General features: G+C 40.6%; 1 long non-coding RNA gene across 3 annotated transcripts in view; it reads left to right on the forward strand.

Moving 5' to 3' along the window:
* The first annotated feature begins 511 nt into the window (after window positions 1-511).
* Window positions 512-16,904, forward strand: part of LOC149436730 (uncharacterized) — a 109,632-nt gene continuing 93,239 nt past the window's right edge. The window contains exons 1-3 of one of the 3 annotated variants that reach the window (XR_016308274.1): window positions 512-665; window positions 1,876-2,028; window positions 9,342-9,488. This is a non-coding gene — a long non-coding RNA (uncharacterized LOC149436730). Of the gene's footprint in view, window positions 666-1,838; window positions 2,029-9,341; window positions 9,489-16,904 lie in introns of all 3 variants that reach the window. The other 2 variants (XR_016308272.1, XR_016308273.1) reach the window with 2 other exon arrangements.

Raw genomic sequence — 16,904 nt, forward strand, 5'->3', positions numbered from 1 at the left:
AGCGGTGCAACTTTTCTCTGCAGCAGCAGCATGCCTTTGTTAACTCTCACAGTGTTGGAAGACAGCCACTCAGGGCAAAACCCCTTCCCCTGTGGATTTTTAGCAGATGCTAATGGGATGCACACCAATATACATAAATAATATGTATGCTGCTGTAGCAAAAATACTAGACTACAACTTTAAACCTATTTAACTTGTTTTACTTCTTAAACATAGCAGAGGACCGTGGGGAAGGGGGTAAAAAGGAAATAGAAAAGGATAAAAAAAAAGGCATTTGGTAATCTTTTTCTAAAAATAGCCTTAAACAAGGTCGAGGTAAGAAGCAAACCCAAAGCTTGTTTGGGGCCCAGGGATCAATGGACTGACAGGTTTCTCAGTGCTGGCTCTAATATGACTGACTAAAAATGATCAGACAGAAGTTGCTGGTAAATGAGGCCACTTGCCTGCCACAGCAAGAATTGAACGCCTATCAGGATATATATGCTTCAGTTTTGAGATCCCACCTCTCCCTCACGAAAACAATTTCATTGCCTTCTACGACATGACCCATTCTAGTCAGACGTTTACGTCCTCCTGGTTTATTGAGCTCTCTCCTCTGGGCGCGTACTTCACAGCAATGTGAATATTTATCGGCCAGACTGACAGCTACGAAACATCATCTGAACGTGAGTGCTAACTTTTCATTTAAAGGATGTTTAAAGGACAATGCTCATTTGCAGAATTAAGAAGTCAGGCTAGTTTTTTAATGCCACTCAGATGCAAGAGTATTCATTATCTATCTGACTTTTTTTTTTTTTTTTTACATGAACACAGCCAGGAAACTGTAGGACCCGAGAGCTGTAATGCCAGTAACGGCCACATTGCTGCAAGATTTAGAATACACCTCCACCTTTCTCGGAAATTTGATATTTTTATGTCAGGACAGCAAAATAATTAATTCTGCAAAAAAAAAAAGAAGTATTTGCTCTATTTTAGCTTTAGGTCTGTATGGGTTTTAAAGTATATTTTGCACTTGGAGGTGTGGGGGGTGTGTACAAATATTTTTAGCTGTCTATGAAAGATTTACAAAGGGTGGGAGAATCATCATTTATCCAACATACATAGAGTAAGCTCAAAGAATTGTGGGTCATTTCTGCACTTTGATTACTGCACTGCTGCAAGATAGCCGAGAAAGGTCATAGACGAGACAAGACAATGTAATTACTATCTGTTTTGTTCCATAATCCCAACATTGTATAATTTGTGCCTAAAGATAATGGTTCATATGTCTGCTTACTGCATTGGGGTGTGTAGACTATTCATTGCTAGTGGTTTCCATGTCACTCGGTCGCAAGAGAGGTCATGGTCTCTGACACGTTATTGCTGAAAGTAGAATGAGAAAGAAATTGTGCTTGGGACGCCGGCCTGCTTTCTACAACATAATGACCACACTGCACTTTAAGCTGCCTTCCAAGCCAAGAATAACATAACCCTGCAATGAGTAAACAAGCACGCCCATCGTCAATGCATATGCCTGTGGACGGTCATCCCTTAGCAATGTCCCCTGTGCATGGAACCTTGAGCTTGTGAATACTGCCTCTATTCCAGGCACCTCTCCATAGGCCGCTTCCCATCTTGCTGGAGATTCTTATCCTCAAGGCTTGCTATCCCATCTATCGCAATGCTCCATCCCTAGGGAGGATGCAAAAAGAATTGGTCTGTGTTAAGGTGCTCTGCTATGAGTGTGAGGGAGGTGGAGATGCCGGTGATGGGGGTGGTGTGTGTGTGTGAGACTAGTGGGGGGGGGGGGGGGGCTGGGTATTTTCTCTCTCTCAAAGTATAGACTAATACCATTACAGGGCCTGTTTTATTTTTTTTTTTTCCTTCCTGCATTAGAGATTGGCTCTGGAAGAGGGGAAGGCGGCTGCAGCATAATATTACCTTGTGATTCTATGACCCTCCTCTATGCATCCCTAACTCTCAAAAGCTGATTCAGCTTTCGGCTTCAGCTCTGGTGACTCCACTGCTGCAACAGACTCTTCTGTCAGGGTATGTATCTTTCTGCCTATGCTCTTCTTTCTCTGGCTGCACCAGACCTTTGCGCGTTAAATACTAACACACCACATTACCTGCTCCATTCAAACTTGACTGGTGACTTACATGAGCATCTCTTCCCTGTAAGAGGATGCCTGTCCTCCCTGTCTCCCTGTGCTTTGCATCAAGGGGGTGCACAAATGTGCTTCTTTGGTTGGCTTGTTCAGGATGAAATTACTCATTGCAGGATTCTGCAGCGCAAGCAGCTAAAGCACATGTATCAGCCTGAAACCTTACAACTTTGACATGTAATCGTTGGACAGGGTTAACCTGTTGGTTGCCGGTGGAGGCCTGCGTTGTTGGTGGCATTGCTCCTCGGATAACGCAAGCTTTGATCGTGATAGTGAATAGATGCTAGAGGAAGCGCTGTGCTTGTTTAATTAGGAGCATTCACTGCGAGAAATGACATTTGACTCAATTTGTGGTCACGGTAGACATGTGCTAAGGTTTTTACATGCTGGTTTGCGCTCATAAAATAGGTCTAACGTCATATAGGGACTGCTTTCTTTATCGTCATTATTTATAGCCTGTCTATCTGCACTAAACATCGCATGCAACATTTTTGGGTATTTCTTACGATGAAACTTGTGTAGAAGGACAGACACCAGTGCGCCAAGTCTCCAGATCATATTATCCGATTAGAAATATGCGTGTCTGCTCCAAACTGTCTACAGGGAGCAAGTTTTTAGTTGCTATGAGTTACTGCAATTTAAACTTGACTGCCGCCTTCCGCTCTGCGTATTAAATAACCACACGTGTTGTTAGTGATGCTCATTGCTATTTTCGGAGATATTTGTGACATCTATGTGTTATAACATGCACAAGTGTGGAACATGAATCATTTCACAGATTATTGTTATTATGTTGGTTTTTGCAGTGTTGGCTCCTGATAGTTTTTTATTAAATATTTTCAAGCTTTCAATGCCATTAATATTTGGATACGGTTCATGCATACAGATTTTGAATTTGGGATGAATGAGTTGCTGTGTGTAATTATTACAGTGTGCATGAGTGTTGAGGATTCCTAAAATACAGGAACACAGAAAGGGTCTGCGTCGTCCACAGCAACTGGATTGCAGCTTCATTTTTTCGCAGTGCACGCTAAATAATGCCAACTCGATACTGGGGGTTTTTTTTAGCAAAAGTCAAATTTTATTTTCTTCTCTCCTTGTTTTATAAATCATTAGCTTTGTTTGGTATTACAGCAAAGGCTGTATTGTTGCTGTATTGTCTCCCTTTTTTATTTTGTACAGCGCTGAGCAAACTGTTGGCGCTATATAAATCCTGTATAATAATGATAATTAAAAAAGGCCTGGTCAAGCATCTGCAATGAAACTGACAAGGAACCACAAGTCCCAGCATGGCACTTTTAGAGGTAAGGGAAGATATTTAGGGTTAACAGGGTTCAGTGATGTCCACTATCTGCTGTACAGCATTTTGTGGCCTTGTGCTGCTGAGAATTAGAGGCAAGGCCTGGTTTGTGGTGAAATGTAAAAAAAAAGTGACATTCAAGGTGCCATATTACCACCCAAGCAAAAGAGATGAGTTATGAAGCTGGCTCATGTGTCACTCCCTATCCACTAATATTCCCAGGTTCAGCATGCTGCTGTGTGCACACTTATCAGGTCTTTTCTCGGTTTTCAGAACTGCGCAGTCATTGACGAGCAACTGAAACCAGTGCAACTTCTTTTCTGGGTGGGACATTGTTGAAAATTCTTTGAATTGAAGGGCTAGTTGCAGATTTGCTGTGAAATCCAAACATTAAGGCTACATAAACGTTTGTTGGTTGTCAATGCGAACATTCGGTTATTAACCCCTACACTGCCTAGTTTATTCTAGCGATGTCCAAATCATAACCATCTCTAGCAAATATCAGGAAGTGTGCATCCAGAATTAATGTTGATTTTGATATATATAACAATGTACACACTCATGTGTATATTACCCGCATATCATACATTGATATCAGGCAATTTTAAAAACTTTCTTTGCAGATTGCAGGACGTATGTCTTTAGTCTATTGATGTTCCTGGTTTTTAATGCGAGCCACAATTGGATGTCAAAGAAATTGGCCAGTACAACGGCATTATGTTACTGCACAGCTGAAAGTGATCTCGGAAATGTCCTATAAGTACAAGAAGCACAAATAAAAGCTGTGGATCGTCCTGTTTAATACATAACAGCAGGTGTAGATTATTTTCAAGCGGAGAGATATTGAAATAAGGCCCATCATAAAAAAAAACAAAGGTATTCCGCAGTCACCTATTTTACATAGCGCTGCTGGCTTATTATGGTGTCTGTAAAATTTTAGGTGAATAATAATACGGTAATGTAAAACAAAAGTGTAAAAGGCGATAATTCAGGGCAAGGCAAGAGAATGGGAAAGAAATGTGCTTTTTCAGTCGAGAGCAGCAAATAACAGGATATGGTGATATTTGTTTCCTGCAAGAAAGTAGCAGCTTGGCAACAATTTCACATTTTCCTTATATCATTTATTGTTACAATGTGATGAACTGACGTCCTATTATATGTATAGGTCTTCCAGGGCTCAGTGCAATTGCAGGAGCTTGTATCTACATCTGCATGGGGTTACCTTGGCTAACTCTTACTGCAATCATTTCTGAGGGACGACGGGCTCCGTTAATAGGGGCAGAAAGCAATGCGCAAAGTGCAGTAGTCGGTAACAACCAATCAGCAATCATCAGACTGCTTTCAAGGTGATGAATGAATGAAACAAAATTCAGTGGCTATAGGATGCACCACTTGAAAGTTTAATTCCAAGCAGCCACTTAAAACTGAAATATTACTTTTAGGTGGACTGATCTTTTAACACTTCATTGTAGTTCTTTGACCCTTTACTACTTCATCATGGTTCTTTGCATTGCAGTTTTCTGTGCTTTGATGACCAGATATAATATTAGTAAGTATATGCAATAAGGGATATTCTAAGGGAATTGATTTAAAGGAAATCAGTTACCTGAGTTAGAAATCTGCTGTTCCAATTCACAGTCAGCATACTAGTTCTTGGGGCTGTAGACGGAACCTGAATTGGTTCATTTATAGTGACACGGAACTGCAAGTGTGCGAGTCGGGGAACGTCTGCTTTCATCAGAGGCTTTTTTAACTTGAATTTCTGATGATTAAACACACATCCTAATTTTCTCTAACCTTTGTGACAAGGCGAGCTGGCAAAACAGGTCACTCAAGTGCAGGGGTGGACTGATAACTCATGGGGCCCCCAGGCAATAGGGGATCATGGGGCCCCTGTGTCCTTGCCCACACTCAAAAAAGTCTATAAAAGGTACCAGGGGCATTTCATGGTGCCCCTTACTGACCCCGGCCCGAGTTCTCGAATGGTCAGTCTGCCCCTGCTCTCTACAGAAAAGATTACAATCAAGCTTAAATCACACAGGGATGCTTTATGGTACTCGTAAGGCCAGCCATACATTGGACCTAAGAATAATCGGACGATTTTTGCTCTGTTAGTGGGGCAATGGCACTGGCCGATTTTCGTGGTTCCTCCCCATTTCATTTATCGGGCATGCTGGAAAATTCATGAAAAACGATCGATTTTCAAAATCATTGGTGGCACCATCAGATTATAGAACGCATGATGTTTTCGATCGAAAAATCATTCGGGAATTCGACCCATGTATGGCCTGCTTAAGGCTGTTTGATTTAATTTAGACAGAATGGAATCTCTTGCAGGGATGTTCAATTTGTGCCGCCCGATGCCCGGGACATGTAGTTCTGGGTGCTGGGCAGGTCATTCTTTTTTTAATCTTTAGCCCTGCTGCATGTCCACCTCACCTGTCAGGTGGAAGCATTCGGGAGGTAGTACTGCCGCCCAATTGCTTCCACAAAACCCACTACAGTGCCAGCATCCGCCCACCCAACCTGCTATGTCTCAATAAAGAGAACCTGTCACTAAAAATCACCACATAGGGGGCTTTATGTAAAAAATTAAAGTTACACCCAAGCACATAACCCCCCACCCCAAAAAAAAGCATGTAAAAACATAAAAGCACATGCCAGGGCATCTACTAATGAAAAGGTCGATTGCGATATTCATGTTACATATCTCCGCACACGCCAGAATAAGAGCAATAATTCTAGCACCAGATATCCATAATGCAAAACTGATGACCTATTAGGGGCTTTAAAAGCATTGCCTATAGAAAATATAGGGTACAAATGTTTGCCACCATTTTACGAGTGCACACAAATTTAAAGTTTGGCATGTTGGATATCTATTTACTCGGTGCATCCTCATCTTTTATATTTTATCAATTAGGATAATTTATTCCTTTTTTGTGCCATAAAATTAATGTAAGTGTATTTTTTACTGAAATTTTGTGTTTCTCAGACCTTTCTGGTAATACCGTGTGATATAAAAAATTGGAACTACCACTATTTTATTCTCTAGGGTCTCTGATTTCAGAAAACATTAAATGTTTTGGAGGTTTTATGTAATCTTCAGGCCTAAAATGATTTTATAAACGTGCAAAAAAACAAAAAGGGATCTGGCAGCAGAAGGGAAAAAGGATAAGCCTGACACTCCCCTTTCCTGAGGAGCACCCAATCAGTGCTCATTACACTGCAAGGTCTCTCCCCTCCCTGCTAGTCCATGGGTGCAGAGATGGAGACAGGCAGGGAGGTGACGAGGAGATAAACAGCACAATGGTAAAAATATTAAATGTTTAAGTCGCCATAAAGCCCCTTTTGTTTTTAAAAGCCCCAGACATTCCTAAAAGCACCTCAGATTTAAATACGGTTTTTTTCTATCAGGACCAGTAGATTGTCATGAGGTAGATTGGGACACCAATTTAGTCCCTGGAGAAGCAGTTTTTTTCAAAAATTTCCACACCCCTGTTCCTGCTATAAGGACTTCTGTACAAGAGGTTTTAACAAGGCAAATAAAGATCTGCAAGATTCAAAAACCCAAAGCAACCAATCAGACACAGCAGTAAACGTTTGCTTGCTATGGGTTAGTGCACATCAATGGGGCCTCATATGCTGCATTGTTTCATTATAAGTCAACTTTGAATATCAAAAAACTCAAAGCACCCTAGTATTTAATAAATACGTACTGAATGTCATCATAGAGTGTAGTTTTGGAGCTGGCCTCCCCATGAACACAGTAAGTGATGCTCATACCTGTGTCTATGATGATGTCATTGCTGAATAGCCATGGGTACTTACTGTTTGGTCTCTCATTTTTGGTACTTACTGTTTGGTCTCTCATTTAAAGGTAATACTCTTTTAGATAACAACTCAAACCTGAGTCAAATGATTGACTTGTTAATTATTCTGATTCGGTCCCATTTATGCACTGAGCTATTTGCACAAACTCCTAGATGTATACAATTCACTAAATGCACAGTTGCGTTAAGCCATTCTTGTACTCTCTAGGGAGAGGCGATATTAATCAGCGCTTGGGAAGACGGTCCATTCAAAGAATTCAATCCCACTTTCCCTAGTCATTAGCAAAAACATTGGATTATTGACTCAATTAGCTCTATATACAGGGACAAGCTTCTGGTGCCTTTCTTGCATAAAGGGTGGTTTAAAAGGAACACTGGTATTCATAACATGGAAAACATTTACAATGGCTATTACTATTGCTGGTTTTTGCATACATGATTAATAAAAATGGGCTGTTATAGTATAGCTGGCTATGGCTGCTAAGGGCTTTCTTAGCATTTTACCCGTTTATTACCTACAAATCACTTTCACTTCAAGAATGTTATAAAGTCAAATAAAATGCAACTACTGTTTATTTAGAGTCATCAATTAAGGTGTAACTATAGAGTGTGAAGAAGGTGCCAATGCACCTAGGCCCATGAGGCCAAAGGGATCCATCATCATGGCTCCTCCATTTTATACCAGTGCTCAGCTCACAGTACATTCTATAAAGGATAAAGCAACATCTCCAATCATTTACATGTTGTGCTTTGGCATCTGGAGGGTCTACAAGGGTTACTAAAAAGAAAATAAAGATTTTTATGCAACATTAGAGGAAGCAAAGACCCTCTGGCTTTACGCGATGCATCTGGGTATCAAGGAAGGGTAAAAGGGATTGCTGATAAGGATAATGTAAATACCTGCAATGCTGTGCACATAGAGGTTCTGCCTTGTCTATGGATAGAACTCAAAACCCCAAAGACATACAATAATAATTGGCTTTATCTGTGGATGACAGCAGGCACCCATAATATTGCTTTTAGGTGGATTGTAGATCAGCAGATCGCCATTATTCCCCAGTGTAAAGGCTGGTGTATGTAGTTTCTCTCCCAAGAATTTGAATGTTATACAAGTGTGAATGTTTTTGCAATGGTCATATGAGAAAAAAAAACGAGGTCTGATGCTGATTCAAACACAATCAACTGTTTTGTCAGCTTTCGAATCTCTAGAAATGGTCCCCCTGGTAAAGCCGATAACATCAAATTCGGCTGATGCCTATACCATTTTATTTAAAGCAACCATCAAAGTGAGAGCTTTACTTTCACAGCCTTGTGTAGGATGAGAGTATCAATATAGACTGCCCCCCCACTGCATCACACAACAGATACATTAAAATAACCTAAAAAAGAAAAAGAGAATATAACTACAGACATAACAAATACCAAAATAAAACAATTAAAAAATGGGGTTAAAAATGAATGGTACCACTTTAAGTACATAAAATAAAAATGCGGAGACAAAATCAAAGTGGCCCATATGCTACAGTCATTTCAATCTGGCCCTTCGTAAAAGGTTCATTATGAAAACCGTAGCCAAAGCAGCAAAAAAAAAAAATTCATTAACACTAAAACAGCCATTTTCTGTTAGCCAGTAAATTGCTATTGATCTCCATAGTTGGGAGTTGTGTGTGTGTGTGTTTAATGTAACTGGAGAGAAGAGTGCTTGGGAGAGACAGTGCAGTGAGGCAGGTAAGTTGACCAGCTGAGCGTTCCATTACAGCAATGCTGACTGAGCAGGAAACACAACTGTGACCTCTGGTTTAGTCAGATGCCTAAATCCAGCTCATAATAGCCCTCTGTTTAGTGTGATCATCATTTTCACTAGTGGAAGTCACTCTACATTGTTAGGGGAGCTTTAAAGCTCAGAGTAGATGCAAAGGAATGAGTGAGCAAAGAGAGAGAGGGAGAGAGAGAGAGGAGACAAAGAGAAGGGACAGATTTGTGTTAAGTGCTGAGACAGACCGACAGAGACCGGCGTGCCTGGCCTGTGCCTTACCTGCCTCCCTGATTTATCTTTCATTTCAGATGCATGGGCGGGAGAGGCCAGACACATTCAGTGCCATTTAACATTAGAAAATAGAATATGAACAGAGGGCACAGCCTTTTGTCTATAGTGCGGAGAGATGCACTTCTGTAAGAGCCGCCTGCAGCAGAGGGATCTGGACCCCGAAGGTAAGACCTGGCTTTAATTCATTCTCTGTGGCTCATTCTGTTGTGTCTGCTTGCCTGGTTGTATTAACCTTACTTGTGCCGCTCACCTTGACACCAGACTGCAGTGGTGATGAAAGATTTCGGGTCCACGGGCTGTGACCTTTGCGATGGTCTTTAGACCATAGTTGCCAACTATCCCAGGTTTCTGAAAAATTTTAATCCTAGGAAATATCAGGGGTATTCAGCTCTGACCCCAATGAACAGTTAAATCCTTCCTTTTCAGTGTGGTAAATACTTATGTTTCCATTCTCTATAAGCTTTTTTTTTTTAAGTTACTGGTGCTTGCTTTTTTAAATGCAAAAACAATTTTAACTGATTCTGGAGATGTGATATAATGGAAAATATGGTGGTTAATGGTCCCATTACCTGATCACGCATGGTTGCATGAATGGTGCAGCAACAAAGTGTCCCTAGAAATGGGTTTAAATGTTGGAAACTAGGAATCAAGTTGCTCTGCATGGAGATGCTTTTTCTTTTCCTTTGCAGAAGAATGAATATAACAGTGATATTTTCTATTCTCTTTTCAATGACTGTTTCATTGAACATTTTACACATTTTCAAAGTCAAACTGTTGCCCTGGATGACCTCACACAATGCAGAATTTTGGGGACGATAATTCTGCACGGTGAATTTTCCCTCAGACCCTATTATGAATCAGCAGTGTTCAAATGGTGTTAAATCTATACACTTTACACTCTGTGACAGGTTTTCCCAATGTTTCAGCCCACTGTGATTAGTAGTTCTCGCTATGCACTACAACAAATATCTGCAACTGAACAATGCTCTGCAATATTTGCATCTAGTGATTGCACTTGATTATATAGGCAATTACAGATCATAAATGAATTGCAAGGGTCTAAATATTAACTAACTTCGGGTTAGAATGAATGTTATTGAATCCCAGGAAGTTGTTACTTTAGTCATTTACTGTCCTAGAGCTGGAAGGATCATGGCCCTCAAAGACCAAAGTGGACATCTCTGTGATACAGGCTTGCTGTACTTTAGGAAATGAACTAACCAGCCACATAAAGATCTTTAGAATGCTGTCATTTCTGTGTGAACGCTAGGCTAGCCATAGGTTGCTCGTCTTTCCTAGGATCACCCCAATGCAGATCTATGCTATGCTCAACATAGAACACATTAGGCAACTTGGTTAAGACAAAAGGACTCGCAAAAGACTGACTTTTTAACCAGTTTGGTATCCTGAGGTGACCTGTTACAATCATACGACATACAAAAACAGCCACTTACAGGAAAATAAAATGACCTACCTAACATTACTTCCATCAGCCAACTTTCATCCAATGTATATGGATATATTTAGTGGCATCATATACATAGTTGCCAATGATTTACTACATTTCTTGGAAGACTGAGATGGTGTTTCTAAGCTTGCTGGTGTCACCACACTGTCACAGAAGACAGTGGAACTAATCCCCAGTAAATACATCCTTATGGCGTTTTTTTTTTGCATTTGAAGCATAAATTGCAAATAACTGTAACTTAAAAAAAAAAATTCAGATATTGATTAAGAAAAAGAAGACTATATTGCAATAAGGAAGTGTTTTATTGTGTAGCCAGCCAGCACTGAAAACCAGGAATGCTGCCAAGGACAAAGCTTAAAGTGAGCCCATCATGAATAGAAATATGACAGCTGCCATTGTTGACTTGTAATTAGGCTGGCTTTGGGGCAGGATCCTTGTTTCACTAATTATTGAATCACTGACCAGGACAAGCAGAGAGCCAGCAAACTGTGAAAAAAGTCAGAACTTCCATCCAGCATGCTTACTAAGGGACAGTGACACGTTGGGAAGTAAAGACAGGATTGGGATAACTTCCCAGAGCCTGCACCTGAAGTGGCAGCTTCTATATTTCTATTATTTCTGGTTTACTTTTCCCACGTCTTATAGCTGGAAAATCGGGGACAGCTAACAGCTATGTACTGAGCACTAGGCCTGCCCAGTGCAGTGTAAGGACTATAGCTATCCCAAGCCTGTGCTGCATGCAGCTGTGAGCACGTGTCAGGCTATGAAGGGAAGGATACGAGACAAAGTGCTTTGTGTGTACATCATACCGCATGGAAATGTTCTGTAGTCTTTACAGCCCTGTACACACATGGCCTCTCATTTTATCTGTATGTCTTTAATGGCCTGCCACATTTATCAATAATTATTCATAGAATAAAAATTATAATGTGTATTTCAGGCTCTTTAGGGGTCTCTCCTCTCAATCCTAATATTGCTTATCAATAGATGCTGGTGAGCTGATTCATCTACTGGTATCTATTATCTGTTGGGGACTTTAAGGCGCTGAGGTCCCTGTTGGGAGTTTCACTCTTTATATGGCAGCAACAGTCTTAATTGTCTCACTGTAATCTTACTAATGTAACATTAATGGAAACTCCAATAGGGTGAGAGAGAGAAAGAGTTATATATATATATATATATATATACACAGAGAGAGAGAGAGACCCCCATCTGTAAAGCCAACTGCAGAGAGCTGTCTCCTTCAGGATGCCCGAGGAATACATCTAAAACTGGGGATCGATTCAACTCTGTACAATCTATAGAAACACGAAACATCACTTTCGACTGGACTGACCCTTAAAAGCTATATTCATTGATATAGAGATGATCCTTAAACTTGTGGCACTCTATCTATTTCATAAAAAAAAAAGACTACATTCAAATTGAATGCTTTACAGACATATAGAGAGCTTCTGTCAAAGTCACAAGTACCTCCATACCTGCAAACACGGTCAGGCATTCCTCCCATCCAAACATATATTTTACAATAGGGATTATGCTTCATTAAGGTAATACTGCTTAGCAAACAGTACCGATTCCCTGGTGAATGCAGTGGCATTGAAGAGGTTACTCTATACTCTGCATAGGGGATGAATACATTAAATGCGGGACGGCTGTATGTTTTCAGCGATGGGGTTCACGTGCTATTAAAACACATACATTCTATAACAGTTATTCACTTATGTTTGTAGGCTGCGTTCAAGTAAATCTGAAATCAAATAATACAGGGGTAGCCATTGCTGACCCCCTGGACTTCCTGAGCCACTGACCCAGAACAAATATGTTGATCCTGACGGTCAAGGCAATTTATTAAGCGTTAATCTGTGTACTTATCCCGGGTCAGTGACTTACTGTACACAAGCCGGAGGGTCATCATGTAAGCTAGGAAAGGAGCCGTTTCAGGAGTTTCTGCAATGGTGGCCTTCATGATTCTCTCATTGCAGGCTTCTTTTAAAGTGTATTTCCAGTTTTGCAGCAAAATTGGGGTTACACCTATTATATTGTTTTGGCGGTTTTGCTACCGCACTCACTTGGTTCTATCTAAGATTATAAATGTAATAAGTGGTTACAACCTTTTGTCTATAGATGAATTTAGCAGAGAGCTCTCTCCTTCAGGATGCCCGAGGAATACATCTAAAACTGGGGATCGATTCAACTCTGTACAATCTATAGAAACACGAAACATCACTTTCGACTGGACTGGCCCTTAAAAGCTCACTCCTCACAATATGTTACACGTCCTCATTCACATAGGATAGCTTTGAAAATATGTCAAAAATGACCGCTTACCTTTTTTATTTGCTGAAAATTCCTACTTAGCTTTCCTCTTCTTTGTAATGTTGAGAAAGGGGCTGGGGAGTTGTGTATACCATAATTAAAGTGGTATTAAACCCAAAAACAAACATCTTACCAATTCCAATACCATCAGTTTTCTTTTTATTAAGAAATTATTTTTTTCCTTTAGGCTTTCTTTCCTCTATTTTTATCTGGTGATCCAGCCAGCAAGTCTGTTCTTTTTCAGAAGCTCAAGCTCCCCAGCAGATGGATTTGTGTCAGTTTACATGGATAAGACAAGCCATTAAATGGCAATGGTGATTAAACTGATCAGATTTTTTTTATTCATGTAAAACCTTTATCCCAAAAGGGAAAAAAAAAAGTTTGCTGTAACTGATTATAAAGTGTGAGCTGGAGTTTGGCTTCAGTTTGTTTAGTGTATTTAAATCTACTAATATATTTAACACTCCCTTCGCCCCCAGACTGATAATGCTGCTGTCTCCTGTGACTCCTGTGCCCATTCATCCAGAGTGGTGTCTCACTAATACGGGAGGTGTACTACAGGCCAGCCCATCAATTAAAAACAGAGCAGAGAAAGCCAAATAAAAGAAACCTGATGCAGCCACCACATCTAAGGATTGGTCATGGCTGCTATATAGTACATTTTAGGTTTTGGGTTTAAAACTGTTTTAACTCTTCTTGTGCTGGCAGATATCTATTATGAGATGTTAATAATCAGACAGTTACAGGTACCAGGATCCAGTGAAGTGCTCACCTGAGGGGGAGCTGGGGTCCGTATTCAGTCCATAGCGCCGGCATCTTAACTGTGGGCACCCAGCTGTGACAGCTTTTGGCTTCATAACTGGGTGCCCGCTGTGCATGCGTGAGCTGCACTATGCATTGTGAATGGTCCCGCAGTCTGGGACCTGTCACACAGAGGGGAGGAGAACCTCCACTTCTGATTGCCTAGGCGATGATTTTGACAGGTACCAGCTCCCCAATACCACCCCCCCCTCCCCGCTCCCGAAATTGTCAGTTCTTTGCAGGGGAGGAGGCCTTAAAGAAGAACTTCCCCTTTTGGGTGGAGCTCCAATTTAATGCATTAAAAAAAAAAAAGAACTGTCCTTAAAGCAGTCCTCTAACTGAAAGCTATTCTGAACAATACAAGCTATCCAAAGAACCCTGTGTATCATCCTGCTCTAAAGGAAAAACTAGAAAAGTACATTTTTTAACTATTTTTAGGTATGCAGTGTGAATGGAAATGCATAATAAACATTCAGTGGGAATTTCTCAAGTTTGGCTGCAAAGGTGGAAATACGCTTTAAATTGGCCATTTTAGGCTGATCATCCATTCATAACAACGTACATAGCTGCTTCTTCAAATGATTTCCTACAATGCCACATTTTTATTTAAAAGGGTACAATTGTAACTTGCACTGTGTTGCAATGCAGAGGAAGAATTTCTTAATAGATGCTAATTATTTTAGTAATTTAATCACACGGGATGAAATATTTGACCAAAAAATAAGTCTGGTTGTGTTTGTAGTAGGGGTGAGGCTATATCAATGTCTGCGTACGGAGCAGTCCCTGTTCACACTGATGACGTAATACTTGTAAATGATGCATGTATAGCCAAGGTGTGTTACGGTAACAGCATTGATGAACTGTCACAACCTAGTCTTAGGCCATAACTCCAAATGAGGAACAATCCATAATGCTGTTTGTTATCTTCACCAGCCCTGCGTTTTTAACACCAGTTTTTTTTTTTTTTAAATCAGCTTTGTGATCAATGCAGGGTGGGATTCACGGGAATTTTATTTGTTATTTTTATGAACAATCTTGGAAGAAAGTTGTTGTGATGGCTCTTCTATGGCCTCCCATGTGTGGTAGGTCCTGCCCAGAGTAGCTATATATTAGTGATCAAGTGCTAAAGTGCCAGATTTACTGCAGCACCGGTCACTTTGATGGACCGCAAAGCACTGCAAAGTGTACATTTAACTAACCAGTCGCTTTATCATACCCTAAATCAAAATACATGCTGACGTTTGTGGATTGTGGAAGTGATATTGAGATGCAAGCCCCCTTTTGACACTTGTATAATGGGCTCAAGGGCTCTGAGCCCTGGCTCACGATGGATCACACTTTGAAGACGCACGATTTCAAAATAGCGTGTCAGTGCAACTTCAGGTGCAACTTGGAACACATCTGTGTGACTTCATGCACAGATGTCTATGCAAGTCACACTTACAATCACAAAAAGTAGGGCAGGAACTACTTTCAAAATCAGTGTGACTCCGATGGCGTAGGAATGGCGCAGGAGTCGCACCGATTCGAACGGTTCCATTGTGGACAATATTATTATTATTATATATTCTATAACCACCCTTATTTATCTCTGATATTATTACCTTACATTATCTTTAATGTAAATTATTATTATTATTATACAGGATTTATATAGCGCCAACAGTTTGCTCAGTGCTTTACAATATAACGGGAGACAATACAGCAACAATACAGTTCAATACAAGAGGGAAAGGAGGGCCCTGATCCTGGGAGCTTACAATCTAAGAGGGAGGGGCTGGTGGTACAAAAGGTAATAACTGTGGGGGATGGACTGGTAGAAGGAATAGAAGATTCCATTATTAGCTGAAGGCAGGATAGGCTTCCCTGAAGAGATAGGTTTTCAGAGTAGGCAGAGTAGGTGATAGTCTGATAGATTGGGGTAGAGAGTTCCAGAGGATAGGGGAGGTTCTGGAGAAGTCCTGGAGATGAGCAATAGGGTGCGACCTGACATGCAAGTCACACCGGTGTGAACCAGGGTTGAAAGTCTCCAGCAGCACAAGTGTGAAATCACGAATTTGCCTCCAAATATAAAAAAAACTTTAACGTAATGTAACTTCATTAATGGGGACACGTATGTCTCCTGAATGTGCAGGAGAGAGTGAAGATACCCCTGGCGGAGGTCTTATCTAGAGGGAAAGAGCAGTGACTGACCAAAAAAGAAACAAAAATCAGCTTCATAAACCCCTAATGATAAGAAAGGTTCTAAGCTGTAAAGGAGGCACCATAAGGTGGCAGACTTTACCTTCTAAATTACAGAATTATTTCTGACTGTGCCACTTGAATCCCCAAAAATGTTTCAAATTCTGCAATATGGGAAGAATAAATACACCCTATTCCACAATGTAATGTGGCAAAGTATCACCAACTCCAATAGCTGTCACATAGCTGTCAAAGTTTATGTGAAAATGCCAGCGATAGTTTCTTTTAGATAACCTTTTATCAAAAATAAAATCTAAGGACATGCTGTGACATCCAGATTTGACACAACTTTGGGGTACACACACACATATAAAAATTATACTTTTTACACCACTCCAAGGTGGAAAGGTCCCTACACTGTGGAGGGGTCAGAGTTCTGATAAATATAACACCTCTGTGCCACTTATCTCCAGGTGTAAAGTTTAGCAGCCGCACTCCTCTGCTCTAAGTGTGGCACTCACCCAGTGATCATTTGGCAAAATTCAGACTTCTTTTGGACCGCGTACTAATTCTGACATCTTGCAGGGGAGCATGGGACTGTGAAAGAGACTTGACTCCTCAATTATACATCTTGAGATCTCTGGATTGTGGAGGTGAGTGCCATGTACTACACCCGGACCCCGAGATCTTTTTTTGCAGGAGTATTCTTTTACGGGAGAACTACCAGAGTATTCCTTTCCTAGAAAACGATATCTACAGTAAAAATCAGCAGTAATCTTCCCCACTGTAAGGTGATCTAATTGTAATATCT

The sequence above is a fragment of the Staurois parvus genome, unplaced genomic scaffold, assembly GCF_062004578.1.
Source record: "Staurois parvus isolate SC_StPar_1 unplaced genomic scaffold, SC_StPar_1.0 ptg001349l, whole genome shotgun sequence".
Classification (NCBI taxonomy): Eukaryota; Metazoa; Chordata; class Amphibia; order Anura; family Ranidae; genus Staurois; species Staurois parvus.